Here is a 20,978-nt window from a genome sequence, read left to right on the forward strand (position 1 = left end):
GCTGATCCGAAAATAATGTATTCGCTTGATTATATGAAAATTTTCTTGTTATTTAATTTTCAAATCCATTACTTTGCTTATGAAAATTAGCATAATAAAATATTTTTTCCAAAAATTTGTAAAATGTATTTCGATTCAATATTTGAAAGTTATACTCATCATTCACGATCATCGTATTTTTTATCCACTATAAAATATTTAGATGTAAAAATTAAAAATTGATACTTATTTAATAAAAATGTTGCATTTTTGTAGTGTAAGGTTATGCATTATTGCGTGAAACTTATGCATCAAAACCATGTCAGCTTCAAAAAATCTTTGAAAAAATAAAATATATGTATAAATTTTTTTTGATTTTTTTCTATACGAAAATTTTATTTCAATTTTAACCTTGCACCGATTTTGCCTTGGAAGGCTTTGGAAGCTCTATGCACGTGTTGCGTTTTTAGGGCCATATATGTACAAAATCTGTGATCTAGATAAGATATTTGTATTCGATAAATATTCAATTTATTATAATTAGTATTCAAAAATAAAAATATAAGATCATAATATTTGTTTTTAACTCTATCTCGTAAGTATGTGTATGTGAGAGAGAGAGAAAGAGAGAGATGCCATGCAAACAACCCGTGAATAAGTCGATTCCAGTTGGACCAATAAGGCCCATTTAGCGCCATTGCCGCAATTATTATGTATGATGATCGCTCAATAAAACTCTAAATTTTTCTACTATACAAGATTTTAGTTTAATCTTATATTTGGTTTGGCCGGTTTTACTACTATACGAGATTAAATAACATGTACTAATAATTAAAAATAAAAATACATTTTATTTTATTTATGTTGGTTTGATCGATGAAATGGATAAGATTAATAAAATTGAAGGCTGATTAAATAATCTATTCAACTTAGGATAATAAATAATCATTCAATCAAAAAATTTGAATGCAGTTTGAGTTATCTATTATGGACCGAATGATCCAAACCAAATACTAGATTACATTGAATTAGTTTATCAATTATATATTATCACTCAAATCAAATGCATCCCTTATATATTATATCTTGACCTATGATGCACAGATTCTCTAAAAAATAGCACATTGCAGCATTGGATACGCACAGGGTGCGGTGCGATTCGCGTGAGATTCGCACGGGATTCGCCATGTGGCGAATCCCCAAAAAAATAAAAAATAAAAATAAAAATAGAATTCGCGAATCGGGTGCGCCCACCTCACGAATCGGGTGCATTGAGGGTTGTTTTAAATAATTTCATTATTTTTGGGCTCTTTTGCAATTTTTTCAATTTATTGCCCTGCAATTATTTGTCTCTTCAATCCCTCAACAAAGAAGAATTCAATTTCAAGAAATTATAATCCTACTATATTTTATTTTTTTAGTTCTATCATAATTAGCAGTAAACTAATAATTAAATAATTATAAGAATAAAAGTGGCAGATTGAAATGCTTTATCTTGCATATGTAGTTTATTTCTTGATCTTTGACTTATATTTGCAATGCAATATTTAATTTATGAACGTTCTTTTCTTTTTTTCAATTTGATTGGTCATATATAATAAAATATATAAATATAACAGATGTATCTTTCACGAATTACACCCTATAATTTTTGAAAATCTGTATCCCCGCACCCGAATCGTATCGCTCTAGCATTCGCCCCTCGCACCCATTCAACATAGATCTTGACTAATCTTCACACTTTCATAAATATATACAACTGTTTTAGGTAAGTTTATGCGATCGATGTCAACATCTAGAGTTCTCAAAAAAGAAAATTAAAACAAGCCAAATGAGAAATGAAAATGGAGTCCTACCTACCATCAATTTCAAGTTGTTTGAAAAGTCGTTGATCACATTAATGAATAGATAGATGACCTAGTTACGGTAACCAATTATTCACATATTAATAAAGTTAACTCGAGTCTATAAAATATTAATAGACTTATATCATTCCTTTGAGGTTTTTTTTTTTTTATGAATAATTACTTAATAAATAATACAAACCACACACACCCCACCTATGGTGATTATAGTGGCCGAGAGTTCTCAAACCTGTGACCTCTTGGACAACAGGCAAACACCCCATTCATTAGGCCATTCCTTTGAGTTTTGTTATAACTAAGAGAATGTTTATCAAGAACTAAAACAAATGGTATGATTTGTCACCAGAGATAATGGGCTACTCTAGCCCATTTCATATAACAAATTAATATTATCTTTTGGTGTAAGGATATCAATATATCTTTAATAATTAAAAATAATTAATAAATGACACCATGGATTAATCAGTAAATATAATAATGAAAATAATTAAGCAAAGTGAGTGGTCACGCAATTGCATGAGGATCATGCAGATAATGCATGGTGCGGTTCACGATGACCAAGAAAACGATACCAAAGCCACTAGAAATTTAAAAAGTGGCATGCAATGTCGTATTATTCGTTTTCTGATATTTTATTTTACATTTAATCAGAAACGCGACAGCCCACTAACAAAAAGTTCACATCTTAAATTAATTCAACCTTCCATTATCATAATGTAAACACACACACTATATATATATGTATTTATGTGGGGGACAAATTGGAATGAGTAAACGACACTTTAACTCGGTCGATGGAAAATTAAGTCAATTTGTTAATACTCAAGTCTTTGAATAATATTTCGTTACACGTTTATGAAGTTCATATATAGTGTTGTACAGTGGCGGAGCCATGTTAGAAGCTATGATAATTAATTTTGTATCAATTTTTCTATTTATTGGTATTCTGTACATTTTATTTAATTTTATAAATATAGATAATTAATTAATAAGTGAATAAATAACAATGGGTCGTGTATATTGAAAAGATATATATTGCAACGATGAATACTGTAGACAATTAAATTGTCGTCGAATTAAATCGTGCCACGTGTAAATTCATGAATTAAATATTCAATTATATTTTCTATTTTATTAAATGGGATTTTATTCCTAATTAAATAGATATATATGATTAATATTTAATAAAATGAATTAATGGGCTTATTGGCCACTTAAGGCCCTAAGGCCCATACATGGAGGCCCAAAGCCCATGAAGCCCATCTCTAAAATCTATAAATAGAGGTGTTGGGAGCTCATAACGAACAACTTGAAGAAGTGGAAGTTCGAAGGGCATAACGAATTCTCTCTAGTATCACAAGTTGAAGTTGAAGTGGTGCAAGAATTGAAGGCTCCAAGCATCTTCAAGAATTTCATCAAATCTTCAAGTGATCTTCAAGTATATCTTCAAAGATTCAAGTATATCTTCAAAGCTTCAAGTATATCTTCAAGTGATCTTCAAGTATATCTTCAAATCTTCATCAAGTATTCAAACCTTCAAGGCGTTCTTCAAATCTTTAAATCGTTCTTCAAGTATTCAAGGTTTTGCTTCAAAGCTTCAAGGCGTTCTTACAAATTCCAAGAACGATCTTCCTCAAATCAAATCAACCAAGTCCCAAAGCTTCAAGGCGTTCTTACAAATTCTAAGGACGTTCTTCAAATCAAATCAAATCAAGTTCAAAAGTTTCAAGGCGTTCTTATAAATTCTAAGGACGTTCTTCTTCAAATCAAATCAAGTTCAACGTTCAATCCAAAATCATGACTTGAGTCCCTTGGATTTATCGTCATCAAATCAAGTATTTCAAGAACCTTCGAGCTTGTTCAAGAATCAAATGGAAGAGAAGAATCAGAGGATTAACTAGAGATTGCAACCCGCATAAATCTATCTTCAAATCTATCAAATTATCTTTGTAACGCATTTTGTATTTTATCAAATTGAAATACAAAAATTTGTGTTTACAAATTTTGGCACGCCCGGTGGGACATCTCTACCTCTCATCTCTACTCTTCACCAAAAATCTTGAACAATGTCCATTCAACCAAATGCAACTGCTTCAGCTTCATCTAAAGGTTCTTCGGAAAGCATCGGTGTGATCACGCGAAGCAAAGCAAAATTGATGCAAGAGGTGTCCAAGTCGACCTCCCGTCTTCCATCTATCCATGAAGAAGATGACAACTTTGAGAGAAGCTTCACATTCCCCACTGAAAATTATCAACTCCATGCAAGTGTCATGATGACAAACACTTCCACCATGGAGGAACAACTCTTGAACTTGACAAAGATGGTTGAATCTCTAACCAAGCACATCCAAGAGCAAGATGCCCAGATTGCAAAGCTTAAAGGAGAAAAAGGAGATTCAAGCCACGCCAACAACGATAGGGAAGGCGAAGAAAGCGAAGAAGATGGAGAGAATAACGATGAAGAAATCTCCAAAGACAAATCAAAGAGTGATGGAAAAAGGCCTTCAGGAAAAGACATTCTCTTCTCGTCTGGTGGCCTCATTCCCATTGACCAACTCAAAGAGTTCATCGAAGCAACAATGAAGAATAACTCCGATGGAAGCTCCAAGTCATCGTTAACTTACTCCAAGCCATATACTCGGCGAATTGACAGTATGAGGATGCCTCTTGGTTATCAGCCCCCCAAATTCCAACAATTTGATGGCCAAGGAAATCCGAGACAACACGTGGCTCATTTCATTGAAACATGCAACAACGCTGGTACTTATGGAGATCATTTGGTCAAACAGTTTGTTCGCTCATTGAAAGGTAATGCCTTTGATTGGTACACCAACTTAGAATCAAACTCAATTGATAGTTGGGAACAACTGGAACATGAGTTCCTCAACCGCTTCTATAGCACTAAAAGAACTGTCAGCATGGTGGAGCTCACAAGTTCGCGTCAATTCAAAGAAGAGCCAGTCATTGACTACATCAACCGATGGAGAAACCTTTGTCTCAACTGTAAGGACCGATTGTCTGAATCATCTGCCATCGAAATGTGTATTCAAGGGATGCATTGGGGCTTGCAATACATCTTGCGAGGAATCCAGCCTAGAACATTCGAAGAACTTGCTACAAGAGCTCATGATATGGAGTTGAGCATGATGGCAAGCGGGATCGAAGAACCACCCATCCGAGAACCTCGCAAATTCAAGCCAGAATTCAAGAAAGGAAGCAAACCATCCGATGAAACACCAAAGAGAGAATCCATGGCGATTAAGGCAACTTCGGTGAAATTCTTAAAGAGAGAAGCTGGACAAGAAGGCAACCAGAACACTTCACGAGACAATCAGAACTCTTCCCGAGATGTGGGGCAAAGAAGACTTACCTTGAAAGAAATGCAACAAAAATAATATCCATTCTTAGACTCTGATGTTTCAGGAATTTTTGATGACCTGATCAAAGAAAAGCTTATCGAGTTGCCAGAAATGAAGCGACCAAATGAAGTAGGGAGGACAGACGATCCAAGTTACTGCAAATACCATCGTCTGGTTGGGCACCCCATACATGATTGCTTCATCTTCAAAGACAGGGTCATGCGGTTAGCTCGAGAAGGGAAAATATCTCTTGAAGAAAATGATACTGCTGTAAATATGGTCTCCACCGACTTGAATGACATAATAGAAGGTATTGGAGCTCTGTATGATACATCCAATCAAGTAGATAAAGAACCTGAGCTAAATATGGATGAAGACGATGATGCATTGGCAATCACATTCTCCAATGAAGACTTGCAGCTTGGATCTGAACCTCATAACAGGCCATTGTTCGTGAGTTGTTATACACAGGAGCAGAAGGTCAATCGAATTCTCATCGATGGAGGCTCGGCGGTCAATATTTTGCCACTAAGGACTTTAAAGCAATTGGGAATCCAAGTAGATGAGCTGTCAAACAGTCGATTGATGATCCAAGGTTTCAATCATGAAGGGCAAAGAGCTCTTGGAACTATAAGGTTGCGATTGCTGATGCAGGACATGGATTCGACAGCGTTGCTTCATGTTATCGATGCCAAGACGTCCTATAATATGCTTCTGGGTCGACCATGGCTTCATGAAAATGGTGTTGTTCCTTCTACATTGCACCAATGCTTCAAGTACTATCAAAATGGTGCCATAAGAAAAGTGGTTGGTGATCAAAAGCCGTTTACGGAAGCAGAATCACATTTTGCTGATGCTAAGTTCTATTTGGAAAGAACCAAAGTCTCAATGGTGAAAGATGATACATCACATGACGAGTTGAGATCTTGCCAGGAGAAAAAGAAAGAAGAATCTTTTCTGAAGATGGAAGGATTCACCATGCCTTTAACGAAGATTGATGCCAAGAAGCCAATTCACCAACCATTTGAAGGGTTTGTCCGACCAAAGCAAAGTAGCATCACAGAGCATGAAGATCTCTCAAACAAAGAACTCTCAAAGCACTTTGGTCCGAAGGCATATAAACTCCTCGTGAATGCTGGATACAATCCTCAAGAAAGCTCTATGTCAAGGTCTCATTTGGAAAAGACTGATAACGCAGGCCAAAACTCCAAAGCAGGTTTGGGATATACAGTGCAAAGCCCCATTCGAATTGCCATCAAGAGAGCCACTGCTAACTATGCTAGCACCAAGCAAATCCTGGAATCTTCAAGCAATCGGAGAACCCAAAGGGTTTCTATTTTCAATAGGATGGGTAGAAGAGAAGCTCAACAAGTATCTGTCTTTAAAAGACTTGGCAAAGGCAAATCATGGAAACGAAGCAAGACAAAAGGGAGTGATGAACTGCACATAACAGAGAAATGGAGAAGTTTGATCCCTCCTCGAATGAAAAGATACACCACTTTGCTTATGTCATGTGGGAAAGAAATGAAAGCTCAAATGAAGACCACCATCTTCATACGAGATGCCATAGATCAAGAAGATAGAGAAAGTGTGGCTTCCTCTTACTACACTACTAATAGTGCTAGTAATCCAGTTCCTCTTCCTCATACTACTCAAAGTCAAGTGCGTCGTGAAATTGCAAGTCTCGTTAGAAGTGGCGTTATCACAACAAGCGTTGCAGAGAATATATCCTTCATACGCCAGAGAAATGAAAGCATAAAGACATGTTTTGATTGCAAAGATCCTCGCCAAAAAGATGAAGACGCTGTTACAGCAAACCATATCACCTCCTGCGAGAAAATGGTCGTTGGAGAAGAGAATTCGCACTTGAACCCCAAAGAACTGGAAACTTTAGATGAAGAGAGACTAGAAGTCCAACAAAAATTGGAATACTATCAAGCTCTTCTTTTAAGATCCTTCAACAAAGCAGTGCGAGCGCCCTCTTTTCAAATTGGAGACATGGCCCTCGCTGCAAGGAGGCCAATTGTTATCACTCTCAACGGAAAGTTCTTGAAGTACTACTATCCTTGAAGGGTGGTAGAGACAAAGCATGTACAAATGTATATAGTTCAAAAAAAAAAAGGAGCAAAAAAGCCAAAAAAAATAGAAAAACAGAAAAGCCAAAAAAAAATAGAAAAAAAAAATAGAAAAACAGAAAAGCCAAAAAGATGAGTTAGATAAAAAAAAAAAAAAAACAGAAATGGAGAAAAGCAACAAAATGGAGCGTATGAAGACAGCTCCTTGACGCACGAGCCTAAACTGCATGTTACTCCTGGCCCGCATGAGTATAAACTGTGCACGGCACCCAATCTCAAACACTTGTTGATCCTATGAACTACGTTTTGACTTGATCCCTTTCAAAAGGGTACGTAGGCAGCTTAGATAATTTCTAAGTTCAGTCATAAGTTGTGTTTGACTCTTTTCAATTTATATCATCAAAGTTATGATTTAAGTTGATTATGTGAAGCCGAATATGTCTCAAATTGGGAAGAAAATCAAGCCATCAAAAGAAGCACAAGCATTTGGAGAAGATGTCAAAATATCCATCACAAACCAAATAAGAATCATCAAGAGAGAAATGATAGAAACTGCGGTTTGCACCAATACTAAGCAGATGGGTCTTGATCCTCCAAAGTTCTCTGAGCAGAGATCAAAAGTGACTTTGAAGTCTTCAAAATTCCGCAGCATTTCCTCATCAACATGTGCAACTTTATGTTTGTCAAAATCTCTTTTGAATTCTGGGATTGCACCTCGGACAATATGAAAGGAGGCACTATCTTGCTTGAAGGACAACGTCATCTCTGTCTTCCACCTCTCTATCATAGCAAGCACTTCCTTGATCAAAGCAATTCGGACGATGGCTTCATTCTCCTTGGCTTAAGCATTAAGAAGAAAATACTCAATCTTCTCGAGCCGTTGTGCAGAATTCTCCCAACTTCGTGAGATGCCAAACATAACAACAACCTCACTCAAACCAGATTCAAACAATCCCAGGCCTGAGCGCACCCAAGACCTGTCAAAGAATTGAGTCATCTGGCATTGAGGTCGGCTATGCATCGACAAATTCACTTCTCTCCAAGCTAAAGTTGAATGCGCTTGTGGAGTTGAAACACATGTTCGCCAAACATAATAGAACACCATTGAGTCATCTAGCCTGCTCGAATGCGCGCAAAGAGAAGATGTAACCAGCAATCTTCAAAGGTTGGACTCACAATGGCCCAGATCCGAGCGCACCCGAAATCTGATTAAAAGCCAATTGAACCACCTGAAGTGCAAAGTAAACATCACTCAAATAAGGTCTTAGATGGTCTGCTGCCAGATTTTTGGACGAACTCTCTGAGGATGGTCTTTAGTCGGAATGATGGAGTCTGAAAAAAAAAATGACAATAGATTCCAAACTTTGCAAATACTCAAAGCATCTCGTTTGGGGCAAAATCCGCCATCAAGTTGGTTGATAAGACTGCGTCAATCCTGAGCATAACCCTCCAAGGTTGTATCACCAAGCTTTCGCTGCTGCCAACTGCAAAAAAAAAAAAAAAAAAATCATATTGAGAATTTACTTTTATAAAAAAAAAATGTGAATTTTGAGTTATTGAATTGCAATAAAGGAGACTTAAAAAGGAAATTCTAAGAGAGGATTAAGAATTGTCATGAGCCTGATCAATCTGGACCTTACTACGGAAATGGGCTAGATGAGATTTGGGCCTGTTTAGATAATTGGCTGAATGAAAAAAAAAAAAAAAAAAAAAACTTTTGCTATCGAGTGCACTAGCCTTGGTCTTGCTCGGAATTTTGCGCCAATTTCCAGTATCTGCAAAAATATATATATATATATATATATATATATATATATATATATATAAATAACATCAGTGTATGGGTCTTTAAAACTTAACGGCATGAGAAATGCTAATCATTTACGGAAATTGGGCCTAATATTGATGTTATAGAAATGGGCTTGGTATAATTGAGACGGGCTTTCTCCAAATAGACATGATTTAGTGGCCCTCTCTTCTCTTAATTTTATCCACGCTAAAACAGAAGGATGCGTACACAGAACTCAAGTTCCTTCTTTCTGCGCCGCCTCTGAATCCGGCGAGGCGCGTCTGTTGGCGCCATTACTCTCCTTCCGCCGACGTTGCTGCTCTGAAATCGATGAGGACCCTCCGCTCGCGTCTGGATAAGCAAGGTCTACGAACAGACTCTCACCGCCATCATCGTACACACATGCACGACGCTGCTCTGCTCCTTTTATCAAATCCGGCGTCACGCCGCCGCGTTGCTCCGACAGCAGCCCTCCCTCCGGCATGGTCTGAAGACGCAAGAAGCTCTCCAAGATCTAACAAGCTGACCCACTCCATTCTTCCGCGCTCCAAGCCGGTTCTGGTTGCTGCAGCCCACTACGAGGAAGCAGGCGATTGCCGCAAGCCGCCGCTGCTTCTCTCAACGACCTAGCCGTGAAGCACCCCGACGGCTACATCGAGATCAAGGATCGATCGAAGGACATCATCATATCTGGAGGCGAAAACATCAGCAGCGTCGAAGTGGAGAATATTCTCTACCAACACCCTGCGATATTCGAGGTCTCGGTTGTGGCCCGACCGGATGAGAGGTGGGGCGAGTCGCCCTGCGCATTCGTGACGCCCAAGCCGGGCGTTGACGCATCCGGCCTGGCGGACGACATAATGAAGTTCAGTCGGGCAAAGATGCCGGCGTACTGGGTCCCGAAGTCCGTCGTCTTCGGGCCATTGCCGAAGACGGCCACTGGGAAGATACAGAAGCACCTGTTGAGGAGGCAGGCCAAGCTGGCGGAGAAGCCTACTGCCCCGGAGAAGGACGTGCCCCCACAGCCCGAGCCCGAGCCGGAAAAGGTAGCGACGCCGACTGAAATAGAAGGGCTGTTAGTGGAAGACAAGCTACAGCTAACTCTATCAAAGATGGCGACAAGAAAGATGAAAGAAAGAGAGATGGATTTCTTTGAAGGAGATTGCTTCTACTGCTATTGCTACAAAGAAAGGAAAAAGTGAAGAGTGGTGTTGCTGTTCACAAGAGACTAGAGGCTTTATTTATATAGGCAAGGGAAAGTTCTCACATAGCTAGCAGTGGTGCAAATGATAGCTGGCAATAGCTGAATATGGTACATTTGTGCGCATGAATTAAAAGTTGTTGCAAAAAAAATGGTGGTACAAAAATGGTGGAGTTCCAGCTATGAAAAGCCCTCAAACAAGCTGTCAAACCTTGGGCAGACTACATTAAATGTTACGAGTACTACACTCGGGCTGGCATGCAGGAGATGGCTAAAAAAAAAAAAAATAATGCTTTCATGAGGAAAAGAAAATGGCGCAAGTTGGCTAAAAGTAGAACTCCAGCAAATTCTCAAATTAAAGCTAATAAAGAGAACACAAGCACATGTATGAGAATGAAGCTAAAAGTGGAACGAGCCAGCCTAAATCAGTCTTGATATCTGAAAAGTGAAAATAAATGCAGCTTCTGGTACATGCAGAAAAGGAGTTCTCAACAAGTTAAAAATGTCGAGCTGTAAATCTTGGAATTGGATTTGGAATTGGCAGCATACTTTTGATATATGGGTGTCCATATTTTAGGCCCATTTATCTCATTTGATGAACTTATAGTCCACGTTCTTGTCCATTTCATTTTTTTAAATTAGTGGACTTGAGGGACATGGCCCAAGTGGAGCATTAATTTGCAAGCCCAAGTCTAGATTGTATTAGTGCCTCCGGTTGCTTTGAAGAACTCCTAAATACGAGTATAAACTATTTACAAATTCAAAGAAATTCAAGAACTCCTAAATACGAGTATAAACTATTTATAAATCCAAAGAAATTCAAGAACTCCTAAATACGAGTATAAACTATTTATAAATCCAAAGAAATTCAAGAACTCCTAAATACGAGTATAAACTATTTAAAATTCCAAAATCAAATGAAGAACTCCTAAATACGAGTATAAACTATTTATAAATCCAAAGAAATTGAAGAACTCCTAAATACGAGTATAAACTATTTACAAAGTTCAAGAAAATCAAGAACTCCTAAATACGAGTATAAACTATTTATAAATTCAAAGAAATTGAAGAACTCCTAAATAGGAGTATAAACTATTTATAAATTCAAAGAAATTGAAGAACTCCTAAATACGAGTATAAACTATTTATAAATCCAAAGAAATTCAAGAACTCCTAAATACGAGTATAAACTATTTATAAATTCAAAGAAATTGAAGAACTCCTAAATACGAGTATAAACTATTTATAAATTCAAAGAAAATGAAGAACTCCTAAATACGAGTATAAACTATTTAAAATTCAAATCCAAATTGAAGAACTCCTAAATATGAGTATAAACTATTTATAAATTTAAATTCAAGTCAAGAACTCCTCGATAAGAGTTTAAACTATCAAGATAAATTTCGAGACTTGTCTATTACCAAAGACATTTCGTCCATAAACAAGTCTCGTGGGGCAATTTGTAGACAATTAAATTGTCGTCGAATTAAATCGTGCCACGTGTAAATTCATGAATTAAATATTCAATTATATTTTCTATTTTATTAAATGGGATTTTATTCCTAATTAAATAGATATATATGATTAATATTTAATAAAATGAATTAATGGGCTTATTGGCCACTTAAGGCCCTAAGGCCCATACATGGAGGCCCAAAGCCCATAAAGCCCATGAAGCCCATCTCTAAAATCTATAAATAGAGGTGCTGGGAGCTCATAACGAACAACTTGAAGAAGTGGAAGATCGAAGGGCATAACGAATTCTCTCTAGTATCACAAGTTGAAGTTGAAGTGGTGCAAGAATTGAAGGCTCCAAGCATCTTCAAGAATTTCATCAAATCTTCAAGTGATCTTCAAGTATATCTTCAAAGATTCAAGTATATCTTCAAAGATTCAAGTATATCTTCAAAGCTTCAAGTATATCTTCAAGTGATCTGGGACAAACCGAGCCCTTAACGTCGTGTTTGGGACAAACCGAGCCCTTAACGTCGTGTTTGGGACAAACCGAGCCCTTACCATATTGTTACTTTGAGTCTTCGAGCTCATAAAGTCAAGCTTAATGTCGTGTTTGGGACAAACCGAGCCCTTAACGAACCAATGAATTTCGTTGTCGTGATGGATTTTTCGAATCCATCAGACTTAAACAAAGGCTGTCACGAAAGGGGGCAGTCAATGCCCACATGACTCGAGATTCCTTCGATGAATGAATAAAAGTTTAAAACAACGTTTTAAGCTGACTGCCTACATGCTCGAAATGGTTGGTCTCCTTACAAACTGTTTAAGTTGCCTTAAGAATGCTTTAGAGATATTAGTCATTATAGTTCCGCTTAAACGACATAGAAATTACTAATAAGGTATGTTGAAGACGACCGAGCTAAACCGGGGTGAAAGCTGAGAACATGTTTTTGCCACTCTTTGTGAGACATATAATACCAGTTATCAATCGACTATCGATAGGTTGGCAAATGAGGCGTTATACCTTAGGAAATATAGATCACCACTTTGTTGGGATGAAATGGCTAAACGATTGAAATCATCCGTCAAAATTTGATAGTGAATAAAATAGGGGCCATGATTGACAGAGTCATATGTTGACAAATGACGAATTGACCTATGATGTGAAAATGGAGAGATAATTTCCATAAAAGTTTCTCCATCAAGAGAAATCATTGGACTCAATGTGAAGGGTAAACCTAAACCCCGTTTTATAGGCTCATACGAGATTGTAGAAAGGATAGGCCCAATAACTTACTGTTTGGCGTTAGTGCTAAAGCTTTGAGAATATGCGTAATGTATCCCATGTGTCGCGAATAAGGAAGTATGTTTACGATTCAAAGTATATGATCCATAAGAACAACATTGTTATTAGTCAATATTTGAGTTACGAAGGAAGATCCGAATCTATCTTAGATCGGGAAGTTCAGGTACTAAGGACTAAGTCGATACCGATAGTAAGGGACCTATAAATATATCATGGTCAAGAATAGACTACGGTCTAACAGGAAAGTGAAGTACTCAGAGTTGTTTTCTGCGGTACAAATTTCGGGACGAAATTTCTTTTAAGGGGGATAGTATGTAATGACCCGACTTTTAATTGAGGATTTAAAATCTTCTAATGACATATTAAGGATTTATTATGACAATTAGGGTTCAGCATCCATTAATAAAATATGAACTTATATGAATTTGATGATTTATATACGTGATGATTTATTTTCATTTTTATTTTCAATGGATGATGCACTCAAAATATATTTTGAGTCCATTAATTTATTGTGGAGGATTTAACACTGAAGTGTTAAATATGAATCTTTTATCGATTGTTTTACTTGAGCCCATGAGTTATTTAATTTATGTTAGAGGCAAGCTCAAGTGAATTTTATGCTTCAATGAGAATTAGGCTTATATATCTTAATGTGTTTATATGAGATTAAGCACATATGGTTCTCATTCATCCACATCCCTCTCATTCTTCTATTAAACCAATCACCAATACGTTCACAATTTTCTTCACCTACTACTTCAAAATTTTCTTCACCTACTACTTCACAATTTTCTTCACCTCTGAAGTCAATCTCCAAATAGAATTTTGCTTCTTTAAAACCTATTCCACTATCTCACCTCACCCATTCCCACCTCTGCAGCAAGTTTTATAAGGTAATAGAGTGAAGATTATTCATCTCATTCAATTCTTCTTCACAAAAATTCTAACTTATGCGATATATCAATTCTGCAGAGACAAGCAACATTCACCACCAATCCAAGGTTTTCCCCTATTTCATTTTACAGGGAACCAACGATCACCAATACGTTTACACATGTATTTTGAAACTGAAATTACATGAAGGATTAATATACATGAATGAATGTTTGTGTACAGTTTACAATTGATCATTTACAGTATTTGATTTATGCTCAAATCCTATTTGCTAAGTGTTCGACTGCATCTTGGCTTGAAACCCTGCTGTGTGTGTGTGTGAATCGAGGTCAGGGGACGGCAGCCGCGGTGGCTGCCGATGGTCAACGGAAGGCAGCGGAGCCTTGGCTCTGTTCTGCTAGAAAGGGGAAAGAGGAGAGGGTTTCAGCTTTTAATTAAAATGAAAAAGATGAGGAAATTTAAAATGAAAGGAGAAGGGGAATTAGGGCTTACCTTAAGCTGCCGGATGAAGGAGGCGGCGCCGGTGGTGGCTCCGGCCTTCTGCTGGAGAAGATGAACCAGGCGCGGCTGCGGCTGCGGCTTACGCCGTGTCTGCTGTGCGTGTATGTGTGAGTCAGTGAAAAAAAAAAAGGGTGAGAACGAGGGAGAAAGGGAGATGGCGAGATGAGCGACGACGCCGTGGTCTTCACGCCGCGGCGGACTGCCGGAGATGAAGACCAGGCGGCGGCGCATCGCAGTGGTGGTGTCTGCCGCCTTGTTCCGTCATTCTTGAGAGAGAGAGATGAACGATAGCGGCCGAGAGAGCGAGAGAGATAGAGGAGAAGAGAGGGAGACGAGAGATGCCGAGGGAGAGCAGAGTGCCGCTCGTCGGCGGCGACGGCGGCGGAGGCGGCGGCGCCGGACAGACGTCCGAGGGAGAGAGAGGCGCAGCTTCCTTGTGTGTGTGTTTGTGTGTTTGCGTTTGATGAAGGGAGGAAGAGAAGGGTATAGGGTTGGCTTGTTGGGCTTGTTGTTGGGCCAAGACTTGGGCCATTTTATTAATTGTTGTTGGGCCGATTTTATTAAGTATTTGGGTCCTTCTTTAATTAATTGATGGGCTTAGATTTAAATATTTGGGCTTCTTTAATTTAATTGTTTGGGCCTTATTCAAAGAAAAACATGATAGACTTAATTTATCTAATTAATTTGGGCTTATATCTATTTAAATTATTTGAGCTCTTAATTATTAATTTAAATTGAGCTTGATTAATTTAATTATATATTGACCTTTAAATTAATTATTTAAATGGAGTTCTTTATTTCAAGTATTTATAAATGGATTATAAAATAAAATATTTTGAGTTAAACTCTCATTTAAATTAATTCTTTTCAAATGACTTATTAATATGGATTATTTGAAAATGATTAAATGATTTTAAATATAAGAAAGCATGATCTATGATGATATAATTTGTCTATGTGATATCCTATGATTTATTTTTAAATGACGGAATATTTAACTTGATGGCGTGAGTAGAACGAGTTATGATTGATGCGCATGATGATGTTCAAATAAACGGTTTCGAACCTAAATGTTAGTTATGTGATAGATGTTTTGAGTTTAAGGTTTTGAACGAGACAAGATTAATATGGATGTTAGAACCCTAAAATCATTAAAGAAGATAGTTTAGTTTAGAGACCTATCTTCCTTTCTTACACGACTTTCTTCTCGAACTTATCGACTCTTCGTCAATAAAGGTCCAGACGGGAAGTGAAAGCTAAAGAAGGAGGTAACTCTACGCCCCTAGTGGGAACGAATAAGGTGGGCATTACTTTTACTATACGTATATAGAGATCCCCTGCGTGTCGTAGGCCTCTTATACGAATGAATGCATGAGATGATTTAACTGTTAATTTCAGTTTCATATATATATCAAATGAGTTTAAATGTTACGTTCAAGCAAGTTATTTCATGACAAAATCTTTGAGTTAAAGTTATTTCAAGTATTGTCTTGCCATAAAATGTTTAAATTTTAGTATGATATCTATCTGCTTTGGCTTTGCCAATGATGCAATCGAATTCGGGTCCTGAGCAGTTGATAGCTATCCTGCCTTGACTAGTGTACACCAGTGACCGTGAGTCATCTAGCGGGTTGGCCGGTCAAGTGACCGTGAGAGGTGGCCACCTCTCCGGCACACAGTTCCAGATATGATAGATTATAAGAGAACTTAGTCTGCAGACGAACTTTAAGAATCACAAATGAATTTAGTAAGCTTGGGCCTTTTTAGCGAAAAACTCCCTTGCTGTACTGTTTATGATGGCATGACAATTTACAGTTTTGAAGCATGTATTTTTATACCTAGGCATACGTGCCCACTGAGTGCTTTTGTACTCAGCCCTGCATATGTTTTCTAAATGTGCAGGTTGAGCTGATGTGATGATGGTGCTGCAATGAGCGGAGTCTCCAGGGTTGTTAATAAATAGTTAACCTGTCTAGAATATGTCTTCATACATATGTCTAGCTACTTTCCGCTGCAAGATGTTGTTGATGTTATAGTATGTTATGTCATACTTTGAGTCTTAAGAGAATGGTTTCATATGATGTATAACTTGATTAATGATATTAATTAAGTTTTATGTTGTCTTTCATAGACTGTTCAAAAGAGTATTAATGAGTAAATACGATGATTTTTCTTAAGTTAAGTAAGATTTACGGTTTCAAATGATGCCCCTTTCTTTCCCCGCTTCTGAATCCCCTTCCCGAGTCATAACCCCGGTTAAGCCATCCTTAGGGATTGCGGGCTGTGACAGAGTGGTATCAGAGCGAAGGAAAGCTCTGAATTAGAAGTCTTGAGTTTAGTCTAGAATGAGTCACTAGACTAATAGTTATTAACAACCGTGAGCTCAGCGCACCATCACACCAGGACTCAACGAGGTATGTAAAATTTCAAAGTTTATTTGACAGTTAAATTTTGAAGAGCATGATATTGAGGTTATATGATGAGTTATGATGTTACACTTTGAAGGTGCATAGTTTGAGTTTGAGGATGACAACATGATTAATAATGAGTTATTATGTTGTAAGAGCATATGTTGATGTTACATGATGAATCATGAGAGCGTTTGTATCAGTATGATGTTATATGATTGAGGATGCATAATTATGAGTTATGATGTGATGTATTTGAGATGTTTTGTGATGAGAATTGTTTGAGCAAGTTGTGATAAGTCACTGATGATTTAGATGAAGGAATCTAATGTCATTGTTAAGAGAGATTTTTTTTTACTAAGTAGAAGGATGAAATGAGAACTTAGAGCTAAAGCTTGAGAGAATTAGCAATTGCTTTAAGTACTTGTTGGTTTGAGTTATGAGTTTGAGTTATGAGCTTGAGTATAATAGCATGATTAATGATGAGTTATTAGCATGTTGCAATGAGATATTGTACGATATGTTGAGTTGTTTTGTGACGCGAGTTTTGCTCACGCAACCTTAATGGTACTTGAGGAAGGTATCATGAGCCATAGTCTTTGGAGATGGCTTTGAGAGAGAATTGTTGAGTTGTCTTACTGAGTCACGATGATTTAGATTAAGGGATCTAATATCATTGTTTAGAGAGATTCCCTACTGAGTAAAGGATGGGACGAGATGAGAATTTAGATGTTTTGAGCTTGAGTTTTAAGATAACAGTACTACTTAGTAGGAGTTTTGCTAAGTTATGTTTTGTTTATTTCTGTTGCTGGAGCCAAGTAGAGTTAGTTCCTAGAGTCACCTTTAAGTTCTCCTTATAGGTTGGCCAGGACTGTTGGCACTGCACGAAAGTGGACTGTTGTGAGATCGAACTCAGGGAAGATCGGATACGAGGACGAGGCGTACAGTATGTGGTACAGAGATACCCTAGCAGATTTTCAAACACATGTTCATAGACTATGAAAGGATGATAAAATGATAAACGATAATGAGGATGAGAAGTAGCCGAGGAGGGCTAGAGTTGATGAGGATGAGAAGAGAAGTCGGTGTAGGCTAGAGCTAAGGATGATCTTGAGAGTATGCGCGGTACACCCTCGTTTTTGATTAGTTGCAATTACATTGCGATGTATATAACTTACTTAGGAGATACTGGTACTTGAGATTTTGACATGATGATAGATAAGCATGCGAATATAGTACCCTACTGATGTTAAGTAGATGGATGTTCCTAGTGTGCTAAAGTAGCAACTAGATGAGTTAACTGGTAGCAATTACCGTAGGAGGTCCAGACCGAGACATAGTACTATTAATGGTGTCGGTTTAGAAGGGACATTACGATAGATACTATGGTTTTTGTAGGGTTTAAATAACCCCTTTATGTAAGCCCTCTAAAAAGAGGCATTCTACTGATGGATATATTAGGTTGACCAGAGTGGTCTTTTTGTTAGCATTTCGTGAGTGCTTATTGCCTTACAGATGAATGTTAAGGTGACCGTGAGGGTTTCCTTAAAGTTGAGTTAGTAAATTGAACTTGAGTTTTGAGGATGCTTAGAGCGTTGGTCGAGTTGAGTTTTCCTTTTGTGATTTCAAAAATGCCTCAAAGATGTCATCAAGAGTGTGATGTGAAGGATAGGCGGGATAATACTCCGCCACCACCACCGCAACATGAGAGGAGAGTAAAAAAAAATATTGAACTTTTGAAACAAGAGTCTAGAACATAGGACCCTGAGTTTAAGCTTTTAGCTTGCTGGTGTGAACTTAAGTTTTGTTATGTATAGTATGTTGAGGGTTTAGAAGACACAGAATTTCCAAGTTCGGGATAGTATATCCCGTGTGACTGGGGAGTGATTATGTTGGACCTGGCCAGTCCGCATGATCCAAATCTCAGTAGACGTGTTTTGGGTTTATAAACCCATGTATTTCAACTTTCGGTTGAAAAATCAGATGGGTTCTCACTCTAAGTCATTTTGTTCGACTTGGTAGTTACTCCTTTCTACCCTCTGGTTATTTATTTGAGTCTCTTGAACAAATTTTCCGCAACACTTTATTATAATATCATTTGAGATTTGAGCTTTTGCAACTTTGAGTTGCCCTAGTAGATTCTTTTGATGTATACGACTAAGAAGTGTTAGTATATTGACTTAGTAAGTCACCCAAACTATAGCTTGGTTAACTGTCCATCAGTTTGTGTCTAAAATTAGTTGACATTAGTTCTTCTCCTATGATTATTATCAACCATACATTTTGTTAGCAATTTATAACCGTAAGGTTTGAGAATAAGGACTTGAGTTATTTTGTCTATGCTGATTTCACGATGGAATCATGGAAAAAGTGTTACGCATGTGATATGAGAAAAGGAATGTATTGATGATCGTTTTTTTTTATATAGAATGTCTGGTAGATGAGAAGCTAGAAACGAGATGGGGACAAAAAAAAAATGAACCATTACGAAAGATGGATGAACTTTTTCTCAAGTAAAGCTTGTTATAGCTATGAAACCAAGAATCCAGTTGAGGGTAAACTCTAGATTAAGACGATGAAGAAAACCTTTGATTTTCTTTGTACCGCACAAGAAAGACTTCATGTGTTGCGTTCCAGTTGACTAGATCTACAGATTTTGGTGGGAGGCCAAAAGAAAAGCAATGACTCAAGAATGTGGTTAGCAAACTTGTCTTAGAAAGACTTTAAGATGGACACATATGACATATATTTTCAATATCTGCGATAGGAGGAGAGAAACGAAAAATGTTCAATCTAAAGCAAAACAGGATATCTATGACCTAGTATGACCACATTTGTTGTGGCATGTCCGTTATACCCCACAATAGGTGGACATCAATGAAAAGATCCCGAAGAAGTTTCGCCCTGGCCTAAAGTATGAGATAAGGATGGCACTCGCCAACCACGATGAGTTTACGTACTTTGAATTGCTCAGCAAAAATCTAGACGCTAAGGTAGTTATGCCCGGGGATCACCCGTCAGAAATACAAACTGAACAAAGCGATCAAGACATGAAAAAACTTTTCACCCATAGAAGGAACGACGATAGTGACACGTAGTTATATAAACCTGTAATTGAATGTAAGATCACTTAAGGTGGTAGCGAATAACTTGATGTTATACCAATATGGAACGTAGATGTAACCCTAAGAATGGACTGGTTAGCTGAGAACTATATGCTATGATTTATGCAATGAATGGGAAATCTCCTTCAAACCTCCAGGAATAGACGCTTTAAGTTTTCACGAGATTAGTATAAGGAGCGGATACCAGTTATTTCATACATACAAGCCATGAAAGTGATAAATAAGAAACATTACCAAGTTTTCCTTGTATACCTAAACGAAGGAGCTAGAACAGAAAGGACAGTCGAGGACGTAAAAGTTATACGTGAATTCCATTATGATTATCCAGAGAACTTACCAAGACTGCCACCTAATAGACAAGTAGAATTTACCATCGACCTAGTACCAAGATCGACACGTGTATCAAAAGCATCGAACAAGATGACTCCAAAGGAGTTGGAGAACCTAGAGATCCAATTGCAGAAAACGACTAGACCTAAGTTTAATCATGTCTAGTGCATTCCCATCAGGAGCGCATATTTTGTATGTTATGAAGAAATATGGTACTTTAAAAAGGCGCACAGACAATAGAGCGTGGAACAAATTAATACTCAAGAATGAATATCCTTTAGTGAGGGTAGATGAATTGTTTGACCAACTCAAAGGTGCAAATGTGTTTTCCAAGATCGACTGAGGATCGGATGTCATCACCCAAGACAACTTTTAGAACGGGTTATGACCACTACAAGTTTGTAGTTGTGCCATTCAGGCTAACAAATGCCCAGATATATTCATGGGCATCATTGATAGAGTATTCTACCTTCACCTGGATAAGTTCGTCTTAGTGACTCCAAGAATGAAGATGAACATAAGGAACATTTAGGGACCATGTACAAAAGTACTATTGGGTGAACGAATTTATGCCAAATCAATAGGTGTGAGTTTTGCTCAAGAAAGTGGCATTTTCTGGAACATATTGAATGATTTGAGTTTATATATGTGTTTATATTTATTAAATATTGCACGTATAATTTACTTA

This window comes from Salvia miltiorrhiza, chromosome 3 (assembly GCF_028751815.1).
Source record: "Salvia miltiorrhiza cultivar Shanhuang (shh) chromosome 3, IMPLAD_Smil_shh, whole genome shotgun sequence".
NCBI classification, from domain to species: Eukaryota; Viridiplantae; Streptophyta; class Magnoliopsida; order Lamiales; family Lamiaceae; genus Salvia; species Salvia miltiorrhiza.